The sequence below is a fragment of the Heterocephalus glaber genome, unplaced genomic scaffold, assembly GCF_053883595.1.
Source record: "Heterocephalus glaber isolate CG9 unplaced genomic scaffold, H.glaber_assembly_v1.0 deba00000331, whole genome shotgun sequence".
Lineage (NCBI taxonomy): Eukaryota > Metazoa > Chordata > Mammalia > Rodentia > Bathyergidae > Heterocephalus > Heterocephalus glaber.
Genome location: NW_028258142.1, coordinates 5,327,501 through 5,342,248, shown reverse-complemented (window position 1 = coordinate 5,342,248; position 14,748 = coordinate 5,327,501). Strand labels below are relative to the sequence as shown.

Genomic DNA, 14,748 nt, shown 5'->3' with positions numbered 1-14,748 from the left:
TTTGCTTTGTCAGTACTCTGACCAGGGCAGGGTCAGAATTGTCATCCAGAGGACAAGCTCACAGTGGTAGAGAAGGTCAGGAATCCTGAGTTCTTCAGACCCCCACCCCCACCCCACCCCCGCCTTGCCGGCATGGACCTTGGAAAGCTAATAAATCCTGTCCGGGTTTCAGCTCCCCAAATTGGATTTTTCTGAGCAGGTTTAAAAGCAAATCCTGGTCTGCCCTGGGGTCTCCCTGCACTCCACCCAGCAGTGAGGAATCACACTCTCTCTTTGCATACCCCATCCTCTTAGCACCCCTAATGCCAGTCCAGGACATGGAAGAGCTGTTCTTAGTGCAGAGTTTCCGGTCTTTCAGGGAAGCCTTTTCTGTTACTCTCAGGGCCTTTCTTCAAGTGCTACGGCTAGCCCCTTCTCTGTGCCTGAGCCTGCTTTCCTGTGCTAGGTCAGTCCTTCGGTCTGAGCAGCTGCAAGTTGGAGCTGACTTCCCCTTGTCCTCACTGCCCTGGACAGTGCCTGGCCCAACTGGACATTGAGGAAGTGTGTACGAGGGAATGAATGAGTTGGATGAACCAGCCAGCCAAGAAATGATTGCACCAGTCAGCCCTGCCAATCCTTTTGTGCTGAGGTAGGATTGTCTCTTTCCTGGAAGCTGAAGGAGTGATCCCTCCATAAAGGGCATTTGGTCTTCATGGAAGGCAGGGGCTTAGCTCATCGTCACAGTGTTAGTTCCTAAGAGATCATAGAAATCAGAGATGTGATTTGGCTGGACATAACATCAAATGTGGAAAGTCAGAGTTCAAAGCAGTGCTAAGATCGTGACACTCAGGATGGGAGAGAAAGAGGCAGTGTAGGAGGGGATTCCTCCCAAATGTCCAGATGGGTAGAGCACATTGCCCAGCCTCTGTGCTGAGTGTGGCTGAGGCTACCCACCTTTAATGGGGATGTAATTCCTAATTTATCTAACTTTTTTCCTCCTTGCAAAACTTTTCTTGTTATATGGAAAATATAGATATATTTTTAAAAACAAAAATGGGGTGATGGTTGTATTCACCAGGTTACATTTTCATGCTGTAAATGGTGAATAGCATTTTATATTCTATTTTATATATTTCCATAATTATTTCTTTAGTTTTTTTTGTGATTAAACTTTGGCATTTATTGCAAATCTGTCTTCAAAATCTATTAATGAATCTTATGAGTAACAGTGTGTGAAACGTCTACTCCTGGAATCATTGGCAACACAGGCATTTTAAATTCTGTCATCTTTGCCAGTTAAGTCACCAAAATAGTGTCTCTATGTTGTTCTTGGATTACAGGTGAGGATAGATATTTTTCCATATATTTTATCAGACAAATGTATTTTTTCCTTTTAAAATTAATTTTGCTCATGTTATGTGTTCATTTTTTCTGTTGATCTATTCATTTTCTTATTGCTTTGGAAAAGCTATAATAACGATGTTAACTCATCTTTCTAGAATATTGTTGCAGATGATTCCCTTTGGTTTGATATTAAAACAGTTTGTGATGATTTTGCCAGTTTCTATTAGTTTTGAGATAACCTGGCTGACGCTGGTTTATTTTGGAAAAATATGAACACAGAAAAGCAAATTTAAAAATTAATGAATAAATTATTTGAAATCGTATCATCCAGAAATAACCAAAATTGATATTTTAGAGTATGCACATAGTATCCAATCTTATTGATAGGCAGAATGTTTTGGAAAAGTCCACAATCGTTGGAAGTTTGATTCTCTCCCAGATCCATAGTTATAAACAACTGTGTAATTAATAGCTTTGTATGTATATCTTGGCAATAGGCTCATTATTTCCCTGATAAATTCTCAAAAGTAGAATTACCAGGTCAAAGGTTTTGGATGTTTTAAATTATTTTGCTGCATTTACTGCCAACTTGCCTTCTTTCCAACCCCACCAGTGGCATGCATTTCTCTGAGCTATGGCATTTTTTGATGTACTGAGTTTTTTTTTAATGTAGTTTAATTGGCCCTTTCCTGCATAGTTTCTGCCTTTGAAGTAAAGTGTAATGGCTCATTCTAACCCTCAAGATTATATAGATATTCAGTTTTATTTTCATAGATTTAATTTTTCAGTACTTGAATATTTGTTATATCTGAAATTAATTTTGGTATATGGTGTGAGGTTGGCTTGTAACTTTATTGTTATTATTTTCCAAAGTCAGTTTCCCTAGTGCCACTTATTAAAAAAATCTAATCTTTCTACATTGAACCCTAAAGGCTACCTTCCTCGTACACTAAATTCTTACTTGGGACTATCAATTTTCACTTGGATTTAACCAGCAAACTGTCTGTTCCTGCCCGGTGTTTCCTTGTTTAAATTACTATAGCAATAAAATACATTTTAGATAACCTGTAGCTTTGTCCCCACCCAGTGAGCATTACTCTTCCTCACTCAAAGAGTATCTTTCTGTTTATCTGTATGAGGTGAACTGCAGAATCATGTTGTCAGTTTAAAAAGTACTTTAGGTGGTTTAACCGGAATGGTATTGAATTAATACATTTAGGATAATTTTCCCATTCTAAAAATAAAATTGGTATGTTTTCAACTTCATTCAAGTCTTATTTTATCGGCTACTGTCAAGTTTTGTGAGTTTGTCCCATAGTTTCTCACCTCTATTTAAAAAAAAATCATCTCTTAGATTATTTATTGTCTTATTTTGTGTGGTGTTTGCTCTTATAAATAGAGTTACTTTTCATTTTTAACTGGCTAATACTGGTGTAATGGGCTGCCATTGCTTTTTTGATATCTTTTTTTTTCCATTTAGTTTATTGGTACATCTTTCTAATTAGCTTTTCATTTTAGCAGAGGATACTGCTTACCGTGGTATGTGGTACTTAACAATCCAGATTTTAGTGCTTTTATTGTGTCCTTCTGTTGTAGCTTTTCTATTTTGAGAAAACAGTTGCTTTTCAACATTGAATCAATCAATAACAAATTTTTGGATTTTTAAAAAGGCAGCTGTCCGTTGAAAGAGATGCTTTAAAGCATCTCTGACTAAATCATTAGTGATGAGAAGCATCTGAAACTGCAGCACACAGGAGCAGTGCTGCGAGGTGAAGGTCTGGGAAACAGGGTGTTGTTGGGCTGGGTCGAATCAATGAGATTCTGGGATGATGGGGCCAGAGAGTGGAAACCATCTGCAAGTCTGTAAAGGCTGTCTAAAAGTCCTTTCAGAGTGACTTGGCAGGAAAGGGGCTTAACCCTAATGAAACAGTGAAAGGAACTGTGTTTTAGTATTAAAAATGCCTGCCTGAGAGGGCTTTCAAGCAATGTGGGAAGGGATTTTAGGCTGGAGAAAAGGTGTGTTAATAATGAAATCTTCCCCATTCACTCAGTCTTCAGGCTTAGGGAAGGCCTTTTGCAGTTTTCTTCCAATTGTGCCACTTTATAAATACTTATCAGTTTTTCAGCAAGTCAGCATTGTCTGGTGGCAGTGAATAAATCTTTAAAAACTTAGAAAATCGGATGGGTTTGTATTTGCAGCATTTATTTTCATGGCACATGCCTAATTCTTGTTGAATAATCGAGACATCTGTTAGTCCTGGGGCCTGAGCCTAGGATGATACCTGCTGCAATATCGATATGTTTGGGGTAGTTTTTCATGGTTGTTTTTCACCTAATATAAAATAATTTTTCTTTCTTCATGATTCTGCTTGGTTTTTCAAATGAAAATTAAATTTTGGGTTGTTATATAATATACTGTAATTTAGAAGCTGAAGTTATGTTTTTGCTGCGTTTTCTACCCTGTCTGTGAAAAAAGCAGTCCCCGCGACTCTATGGGGCTGTAGGATTATTTCATGTGATAATGCATAAGTAAGTCTTCGAGGCATTAACGTGAGTACCTTTTCTTGAAACACAGTAAAACCTCGCGTATGTGGAAACTCATTCATTAACCATCGCTATTCTTCTGGAACAGAACTAAGGTCTGAAAAGGAAAAAAAAGAGATCCAGCCTCAGAAGTCCACACACCAGATTGACATGTTCACTCACAGACACAGAACCACCACTGTTCTCATTCACCGTTTCCATTTTGTTTTTCTGTTACACACAATTCTAGTGGTCACAAATATCTCTTCTAGGCTATAGCAAATTAAAAGTTGAAAATTGGAAGCAGGGGAAAGGTACACAGATAATAGTGAAAAATAATGGCAGATAACCTAAGGTAAAGGGAGAAGGAAGTAGAAATAAGATAGTACAAGAATAAGCAATATGAGAAATATAGCATTGTAGGCCTTTTCATTAGAAATGAAATAAGTTCTTTGCTGCTAGGTGGTCATTACTGATTGTTCACAGGTTTTATCTCTAGTCCTCAGGAAGATTTCAATTTGTATTCAGCATGATTTAAACGGTGTCACAGAAGCATGTATATTTTATGTTTAAACATTTTTGTAGAATTCTGTTTAAAAAGATCAACCTTCAGTTATCCAGACAACACAGCCTCCCTAAATGACTTTCTACTTGGGTTCTCATGAGTTGTGGTTTTACTTGAGGATGTGCTTCAGTAATTGAATATACATTCTTTATTTTCTGGAAACGCTTTTGCGTATACTTTATTATGGTTAAACATACTTTCTGCGTCTGTTTTGATGTGTATACTTGAATTGGCTGCAAACGATTTGGTTCTGTTCTCCTGACATGTGTATTTCCTCTCTTCCCCCTTTCCCATCTGCGATGCTTTCACTAATACTGCATTTGGAAGAGGATAGTGCTTGCTGGGCTGTTCTAACATGTGCGGATCTGGTTGAATTCGTGTCTGCTGTTTACCTCTAGCTCTTGTCCTCACACCTCTGTGGAGATGGTGTGCTGTTCTCCAGTGGTAGAGCTGAGGAAATGTTGCTACACCTGTGAATTTGACTCAACATGAAACAAATAGGCGCAATCCAGGTAACATGCTATTTGCATTTAAACCCATGCAATCACTTTTTTATTCTAACCGATCTATTTTGTCTTCCACATAGCTGAGGAGACACTATGAGCCAATTGTCACTTCTTAAAATGTAACTGTTTTAGATTTGATACCTGATACAGTACCTAATAATATTACAGGTATTAGGAAAATGTCATTTGTACTTTTAATAACTATGTGATTTTCTTGATTATTAAAAATATTTATTTAGACTGAATACAAGTGAAAGAATTGAAGCCCAGTTTTTAACATTTCTAGTCAATTACTTTTCATGGACAATAGATGTCTGAATTGTTTGATCTTTACTAAGCATATGGAATTGTTGCTTGGTGCTGCAGTTACCAAACCAAAAGATAATATTGTTTGTTGTGTGTATTTTACTTCTTATACTTAGGAGGAAACTGGACTAATGAAGAAAAATAACATTCGTGCTTATGTCCTAGAAGAATGTCTATAATAACTATTTATTGTTCACTAAAGAAATTAAATTACTTAATGAAGGTGAATTATTAATTTATTAGGAATTTAATTTGGGAGCTATTTTTATAGGGATATTGGGCAGGCAAGAATGATAACACTTTAATGCAGACACTCAAATGCCTTTAAATAGGCAACTAAGCGTATTTCAACAGAAACAGATAGTCTATGCTTTAAATAACAGTATTTCAACAAAGACCTATTATCAACTGAAGTATGCAATTAGTAGGGGAGTATGGTTTCTTTAAGTAGAATTTATGTTCAAAAGTAGAGTTGGTTGTCATTGATGGGCATTGTGTCATACTTTATAAATTAGGTTCTATTGCTGAAAAATTTTGAAACTGCTTGGTAGCAGAGTGGCTGTTCATTGTTAACTTTGGGTTATTAAAGTGAAGAAATCAGACAGATCAAAGCATCCCAGCCCTGGTCACACCAGTCAAGCTGGGTCACCATGACGTCCTACACAGAGTCTGTTTGCATGGTCTTCCAATAAGATATACTGTAATATTGCCTTTACTGGACAGTAGTTCTTTTTCCTTTTTAAAATGCAACAAAATGAAGAGATGAGAGATTTCTTGATATCGCTATATTAATTAAAGATTATAGTGAAGCCAGAACTGGCAAATTAAGGTGAATTCAGTGGAATCTTCTGGAAATACCTTCATGTAATTATTATTGTAGTTCCTTTATGGATTACATGGGAGAAATGTGGGCAGAGCCTCATTTTTTTTTTAAGCTTTTTTGTTTGAAATTTTGGGATGTACAAATTTCCTGATGTCTTTGTGTAATTTCTACAGCAAACCATGTCACATGGATATAGGAAGATACCATTGTGTACTTTACTTGCTCCGTACCCAAAGAGAAGCCATGGCTAGGCTATGTACCTGGAGACATTTATGCTTGAAATTAAAGCTTTTGTTTTTAATCTCTAAGTTGTGATATTTCAGGTGAAGTCTTCCCACTTATGATTGACTTATGTGTGAAATGCCGTGATATTGTAAATACCTAGATAACTTGATTTAATTACCTATGTATCAGAAAGCAGTAGCAATGTTTATTTATCGTCTCAAAGACATATGTGAAACACACTACTAGATTTTCATCCCTGATGGAAGGGCCCGTGCTGTTTGTTGAAGTTTTAAATCAGACAGTTAAAAAGCCTTATCAAATTGATCTTCCATTGGGAGATCATTAATGAACTAACCTCCCTCATTGACAGATCACTCAAGGCCCCAAATAGCATGTGATTTCCTTTGTTTGGCAGTAATTCATTTGAAACATTTACCAAAAACCTTGATGTACACAGAAGATGCTAAACCGTTTTGAAGTGATGGATTTTTTTTATTGCTGTGCCAAACCATGCCTCTTCTCGTAATGTGCCAAAGAGAAACACGTACTAATTCTGTCCATGTTTCAGAATCTTGGTCTGGACAGGCAGCAGAAGGGAGAGTTTAGCTTAATAATTATTAGAGCAATGGCATGAACAAACAGAGCTTTCTATGAGAAAATGTTTTAAAGGCTTATTGAATATCTTAGGATATTTGTCAGTTACAAATTTATGAAATTGTTCATTTTTTAAAAAAATTGGTCTTAAGTTTGGTGTTAGCAGGAAAAGAGACTGGTACCTGACATCAGCTAACAAAAGATCTTTGCTTTTGGCTCTGGAGTTTTTCTGTATTACTTGGTATTTCTGTTTGGACAGCATCATGTCACTGTACCCTGGTCCTGGAGTGGCTTTTATATGCTCCCCTTATCCTTGTGGACCAAATGACATGCCTAACTTTGTCAGTGTTAGGCCTGTTCCTTTGAGATCAGAAGTTCTGCTTCTTCCTGGATGGGCACATCACCTGCCTCAGTTCTTGGTCTATCAAATAATAGAATTGTTGCAAGGAGTAAATGATACGGGGCAGCTGATGTGCCGAGACCCCAAACATCGGTGCTGTGGCCCTTAGGGACATCTGCAGTGTGGGCACACACAGCACCTTGATGAGTAGTGGAGGAGAGAGCTTTCAAGTCCTGTGAGTGGTGCTCATAGAGGTGGCTGGGGCTGCTTGGGAACAGTCTGCAAAGAGCTGTTCTGTCTGGGAAGTGACTCACTTTTTAGCTTGAGTGTGACTCAGTGCTTCTATAGCTTTATTGTAGCGTGCAAAGGCTAGCATTGTGACTCGTCCTCAGTGCTCCTCTATGATCTGTGATTGCATAATAGTTTTGCCAGGATGTGTGGGCATATGAGTTATATTTTGTATTGAAATCACATCTGAAGTGGGTAAGAGCTGCCATCTTGTATGGACCACACGGGCTCGTATCTTAGGTGCATATGCATTTGACCTGCATTTATCCTGCAGGTAAAGTAAGAGCTCTCTCTGGGTGGATGTGTGCATTAGCTAATTTTCATGTAAACTGATAAGTATTTGTCTTCTTCATAAATACAAGACATTTAGCTTTACCATTCTCATTAGGGAAAATGAGTACTTTTTTTTTTTTTTTTTTTTGGTGCTGGGGATTGAACTCGGGACCTTGTGATTGCAAGGCAGGCGGCAGCACCACTGAGCTAAATCCCCGGCCTAAATAGTACTTTCTTTGGGCAAAGCAAAGATTTTTTTCCCCTTAGAGTAGTGATTTTTCATAACAAACCCCCTTTCCATATTTACGAAGTATGTGTCACTGTATCCGAAACCGAGCTACTGTAAGTGAAGCAGTCTTAAACACCGTCCTGGGATGTCCACCCCACATGCCCTCCCACCCGGGATTACTGTGAGGGCTGCTGAGGATGTGCCCAGACACTCACAGATGACAAGAATAATGGTAGTAATAGTGACGGTGATGTGAACATCTGCTACCATTAGCTCACCTGTTCCCAACTTATTGTTTTATACAACAATATATACTTATTTTAAACAATAGTACTCAGTTGTAAACACCACTGCACTTGGACCAGCCAGACAACAGAACTCAGTTATGATGGTTAATCTTGATTTTCCGTCTGACTGGCTTGAGGATGCCTAGAATAGTAAAGCACGCTTCATGGAGGCATCATCTAGGGGTTGTGGTTGGTTCCTGGCTGCTCTGGTTCTCTTCCCCTTCACTCTACTTCCTGGCTGCTGCAAGTTGAGCAGCTTTCCTCTACCTCACCCTTCTGCCATGCTGTTTCTACCTGGGAGCCAGGCATAGACTGAAACCCTTAAAACTGTAAGCCCAATAAACCTCTCCTCCTTTTGGTTGTGGGCGTTGGGTATTTTGTTTAAGCAGTGGGAAAGATGACTAATAAAGCTGTATAAAGAAAGAATTGACATTTCAAAGTGAAAACAGGTTTAAAAAGTTACTAATCTTTTCCCTCTTTCTTTCCTCCTTCCCCTCAGTGTGACCAATAAAAGCTGCCTGGTAGCTGGTAATCCCAGCACTCTGGGAGGCTGAGGCAGGAGGATCACAAGTTTGGGCTCTGCCTTGGCAACTTGGCAAGATCCTATCTCAAAAAGGGGTAGGGGGTTGGGAACGTAGTTCAGTGCAAAGGCCTGGGCTCAGTCTCTAGTAACACACATACACACACACACACACACACACACACACGTTTTCTTGGGGCTCATACATTCATGAAACATATAGATATGAGAACGTGGGGTTGTCTTTATTTTCTGCACAATGCAAGCCTGTACAGTTTGGTTCTCTCACTGATCTTAAGGTGATGATGACAAAGCATGATCTTCACCCCACACAGGTCCCACCTAGTCCCTTCTAGCTGCAGCTCTCCAAGGCACAACTGTCCCACGCTGGTCTAGCGGGACCTTACTGATGGCAGCCAGCCTGTTGTGGGTGTGGTCACCCTGGACAGTGCTGCCAGACTCTTAGACACATTTGTGTGCATTTTTTTCCAAGGATGTGTTCCCAGTAGGTTACTGTTGGATCAAAGAATATGTGTACCCTTAGGTGTCAAATCTCTTTCTGGAAAGGCTCTGCCAGCTTCCCTTTCTTGAGCTTGTGAGATGTCTCATGCTCTGAATGAACCTTGGGCTAAAGCCACTCAGCCCTCCGGTTGGTTCTGTGCCTTGGTGGTGGTTATCGGTCCCTTGACTTCCTAACAAAGTCTTGCATGTGAACGAGACAATGAAGGCATCAACGAGACAGGCAGAGCCTCAGGGGTCCTTTGTGTGTCCCGGTCCACTTCTGAGGCCGCTGCTTCTCATGTTCCCTTGGCCTTTGATTACTAACATAGGATTTCATTTCAGCAGCAGGCATTTATTTGTATCTTCATAGACAAGATAGACATATGTCCTGCCTTTGCATTTCCCCAGCATTTGGCTTGTCACCCGTAGGTCATGCTCACAGCATTTTGTGTCCTGGTAGATGGGCTGAGGGTATCCTTTTCACCTCTCATCTTTAAGGCCTATGAAGACAAAATCTGGGCCTTCATCTTGTACCTCTTGTACAAGGAGCTGGGGCCAAGGAGCTGAAGCTCAGGCAGTGGTTTGGGGATAAGGAGAAGAGAAGATCTCTGAGTCTAGGTGTGGACAAAGTCTTCTTTTCTTTCCATTTCCTCATACCTTGGTCCTGTGCCTAAAATTTGTATACCTACCCAGAGGTGGAGAGAAACAAGTGGCTTCTGAGAGCTTCCATGATGCATCATGGGGGCTCCTCCACTTGACATTGATTTGCAGTAGTACCATCATCGAGTGCTCGGACCCCAGCCTACAGCCATGACACGTGAGGTGCCCAGGGAAATCTTTACTTCCCAAGTTGAGAGGGACCCACAGGCAGTGTGATGAAAGGAGTCTGCACAGCTTTATTTGTGCTATCATTGGAGCACCTCTGAAACCAAAAACAAGTAGGTGAAAACTCTGGAATGAGATATAAGTGGGAATTCTTTCTCCAGACCGCCCTTCTCAGTCTGGATCAGGAGTTTCCCTTCTCCTGGGGACCTCCCTTTAGAGCCTCCCTCTTGAGGGACCCAAGCTGGCTGAGTTACTACCTGACTTGATGACTGTGTCAGTTGGAATGGGTTGCTTTAGGAGCAGCCCTCAAGCCTCTGGCTTCAAGTGACTCATATTACATACCCATCTCCATATATGCTGTACATTGTCCTCACTCAGGGACCAGGTAGATGTGCATGTACTACTGGGAACATTGCCAGTTGCAGAACATGGTGGCTTGCACACACACTGCCTTCTAAAGGCTTTCCCAGAGTTACATGGTTTCACTTCCACTTACTTTTCACTGGCCACATCCAATGCCTAGGAGACACAGTTACACAGTTTTGCAGTGTATTGAGAAAGGAAGAACCTGGGTGTAAACACCTCAATGCCTGCTCCATGGCCAAGGGGAAAGGGGGAAGGAGAATTCAGGGAGAAAAGGGCAGCACATCCTGTAGCTGTAAGTCAGAAATCTCTTTAGAGACTAGCAACTAATTCTGCCACAAGAGAAGGGCCCCAAAAGCTCTGGTTAATGGCACCATCATTGTGATACGTTCATGGCTCCCAGGATGACTCTTTTGAAGGACAGCAATCATCTCTTTGCAAAAATAAATTCTCTAAGAATGCTGGAAGACTTGACAGCCCCTACCTAGCTTGACCCATGTGCTTGCTGCTGTAAACTAACCACGGACAAGACATAAGACATGCAGTGGTGACAAAGCCTTGGGACTCCAGTGCCACCATGGAGAGGACAGAATCCACCTCTCATGGGCAGTTGCTCTGGAGACTGACATGCGCCTTCTGATGTTTTTGATGCGGGCTGCTAGTCCTGTCTTGCCTCCCTTCAGGGCTTCTGGTTCTTTCTATCCTTGTTGAAAACATAATTTCTCATTTCATAGTTGCGTGGTGTCTTCAGTTCTTAAATACGACTGATAAGTCACCATGTACTTCTAAGAGGTGCAGCCATTTGAATGGCTCAGGATCTCAGGCTGAAATGAGATCTGCTCTGGGGATTTTAAACCAAATAGGAGTTTTGACTGGGGAGGGTTCATGTTAATTTCTGTGCTCGAAACTTTGCAAGTCGACTTATGGGACTTATGGATTGGCCATCATGCAAGCCACACTCGGGTGACCTGGTACACCATGGAAAGAGCCTGGAGGACAGCCAGTGTAGGGGCTGTGCCTGCATGGCAGTATGAGGTTGGTGGTCCCTAGTAGATGCAGAAAATATTCATCAGGCCTTCACAGGTTTCCCAAAAGATTCTCATTACCATAGACCTCAAGGAAGGGGCTCCCCCTTTTGTAGGGGTGTAACAAACAAAACTGCATACCAGACACAATCAAGTGACATCAGAGCACTGTACTGCATGATGTTGAGTCACGTGAAAGACAGTTGCCTATGTCCTTCTGTATTCTTTTTTTTATCCCTTCAACAAACATTTGAGTATATGCCAAGCAATAAACAGCCCATATAGAACATAGAGGTATAATATCTAGGTGTATTATGTAAACACATTGACAGTCTGCCCCTTGGCCAGCACCATCTGGCTTCTTTTAGGAAATAGTATTTCCTCTCTTTAAGATGGATTTGCATTCGGCATCTGTTGTGGCCTCAAGATTGGCCCTGGTATGATGAACAAAAGTGGATGCCATCATCATTTTAGGGAAGTGTGACTGTCCTCTTTGTCTGGAAGTTACAGCCTCTCCAGGTCCTGGCTTCTCTCAGCAACCTTCATGTTCCTCTCTGCCCCTCGAAATCCACCCCACTCTCCAGCTCCACAGCTTTCCCTCGAGCTCCCCCTTCACACCCTCTCCTCCTGGGAGGGTGGGCAGTCCTCTGAGACACTTGCTTCTGCCAGTGTGTGCCGTGAATGCTGTAGTGCACCACTTTGTCCATGGTGCCCACTGTGGGGGGTGCCCACCGTGCCTGGAACCATGCTGCCAGCTTTCTCCAGGGGCTGAGGAACACTTTCAGAGTGGAGTGGGTCTCCAAGTTTGGCTGTTGCAAGACTGCCTTTCCCACCGATGAGAAGTGGAGACTCCAGGTAGGCCATGGACCCTGCTCAAGGTGTCTCCACAAGGTGTGTCCTGTGATGAAGATGAGAATCTTGTATTCAGGTTGGCTGTCTGGAACTCTCGTTAACCCTCTTCTTCCAATGTTAATCTGTGTGTACTTGAGGAAGTATCATCTGATTCAGGGTGCAGGTTCATTAAATGTTTGATTAAATATATTAGTTGTAGTCCTGTCTTTTTAAAAAATGAAGGCATGAAATCATTTGTCAGAAGTGTAACCTGTCAAGCTAACATTGTGTCTGTGGCTGACTCAGATTAAACTTTTCTCTCTTTGACTTGTGATGCCTTTTTGAGGCCTATGTATCTGTGTGCATTTCTGACTGTGTTGCTGCCATTTTAACCAGTTCTGTCTCTTTGTTCTTCCTCAGTCTCTTAGAGTGAGACACTCTTTCAAGTTTTGTTAAATATTAGTATAAATAAATTGTTAGCAATAATCAATATATTCTCTGGCACCATGTACTATATGTTATAAGCCCCTTTCCTTGAAAACAAATATTAGCATCCCCAATTCGTAACACAATTAAATTAATTTGAATACATGTTTATCAGTTAAGGAAATGGCTTGCTTTAGTTGTGGTGCCAAGATACAATAACCGTATCCAGTATGTCTATATTTCTTATTTCCATCTTGGCAATTAAACTACAGCGATTGTGTTGTTAGTCTTGGTATATCAACATTTTCTACAGATACAATAATTCAGTGTTAAGGAAAAATCAGTGTTTTTCTGAGCTGATTTACATATGTATGTCAGACCCAGCTGTGCCAAGTTTTATGGTTTTGAGGAAAACAAAATGACCTTTTACCAAGTTTTTGATCCTAGGAGAGTCTGTGTTTTGAATTTGGAGGAGAGCAAGCTGTAGAGGAAAAGGGAAGAAGCAATTGTTGATTTATGCCATGATGATAGCAATAGTCAGGGCTCTAAGATGCTTTTCAGCTGTAATGGTATCTTTGCTCAAGGCTACTGTAGTTATACTACGTTAAATTCCATTGTCAGCCAACCCTATGAGTTGCAAGGAACAGAGCTGCTGATACTGACCATAGAATAGTCCCAAATCTCCTTTGTTTTCTTTTCTTATTATGAAGTGCAGTGCTGTTTTACAGACTGGAGGTGCTGCTTCACAAGATCATACAAAGCCAGAAAATTTACAGAATTGTATAATCCTTAGAAAGATGTTAAAAACTTGCCTAGGTGGCTGTACTTTTCAAGTCCCTGGGTTTTATTATGATTATTTTCCAAAAAGAAATTGAAAACAAAATATCATCCAGTAAATAGGTACGTGAATAGCAAGTATCTGAAATGGATAGTTTACCCTTAACAGGAATAGTAAAACATACTACTGAAGCCTTCAGCTGGCTTCGATCAAAATAATTATCTTAGCAATTATCTCTGCTGTTCCGTTAACTTTTGCATGCGGATGGTGTTTCGGAGCCTTTGTGTTCATCAACCTCGTGCTTAGAGTTCTCCCAGGAACTATTATACTGACAGATTTTCTTTCTTTTTTTTTTTTTTAGTGTTGAGAAAAGGAGAAGAAAAGGAAAGGGCTATTTAAAAGGAATTGCACTGTGAGACGTAGTAGTTAGCAGAGCATTTGGAGATGAAGGTGACTGCCTGCGTGGAGAGGTGGGCTCTTTGGCAGGCTCTCTGGTCCGGTCCAGAAGGCGGATTAGAGCCCCAATCCCTGCTACAGACGCAAGGGCAGCAGTGTTTCTAGGGCGAGGAGCTGTATAGAAATAGATCAGGACCAGCCCGTCAGCGTGCATAGACTTAAATATCATTTAAAAAGTTTCATTCTTAAGCTTTAACCTCAAGTCTGAAGTGTTTTTTGTTTCTTCTTTTTAAAATTGAGGGTGCAGATATTTCCAGTTATGCGCTCTTCAGTCATCTTTTGCTCAGTTACTCTTTGGTCCAAGATGAACCATACACAGCAAAACACATTTCTCCTTTTTGTTTCTTCTGATCTTTCAAGAAAAGTTTATCATATAAGAAGGGTCATTTAAAGAGGTATTTTTTTCTTTTGCTTAAGTGGATATATTAAATGCTCTTCTGTTTTGAAATAATTTAATGGAGGAATTTTATTTTATTATATGCAGAATATGATCTCATTTGTTTGAATCTTGGGCCATGGTAGAAAATTTTTTTGGAAAGAAGCAGGCTTTGACCTCTTCCTTCCCCTTTAACTCTGTATCTGTGATTTCAAAGCAGCATTCCTTAGAAGAAGAATTTGTTTTCTGTGGTGGTGGTGTTTTCTCATAGTTTACCACTGAGGTGGAATCCCTCAGCTGGTCCTGCTGTGGACTCACGGAAGAAACACTTTAGGAAAAGTAAACTCGGTGCTTTCTGCTGCCAT

The 14,748-nt window shown here is 40.5% G+C and overlaps 1 protein-coding gene across 6 annotated transcripts in view; it reads left to right on the top strand.

Moving 5' to 3' along the window:
- Tshz1 (teashirt zinc finger homeobox 1) overlaps window positions 1-14,748 on the top strand; it is a 74,792-nt gene that overhangs the window by 36,282 nt on the left and 23,762 nt on the right. The window contains exon 1 of one of the 6 annotated variants that reach the window (XM_087191129.1): window positions 2,096-4,923. The exons of the other annotated variants lie outside the window; for them this stretch is intronic. The gene's annotated coding sequence lies outside the window, so the exon portion shown is untranslated. Of the gene's footprint in view, window positions 1-2,095; window positions 4,924-14,748 lie in introns of those variants that run through there. 6 annotated transcript variants of the gene reach the window in all.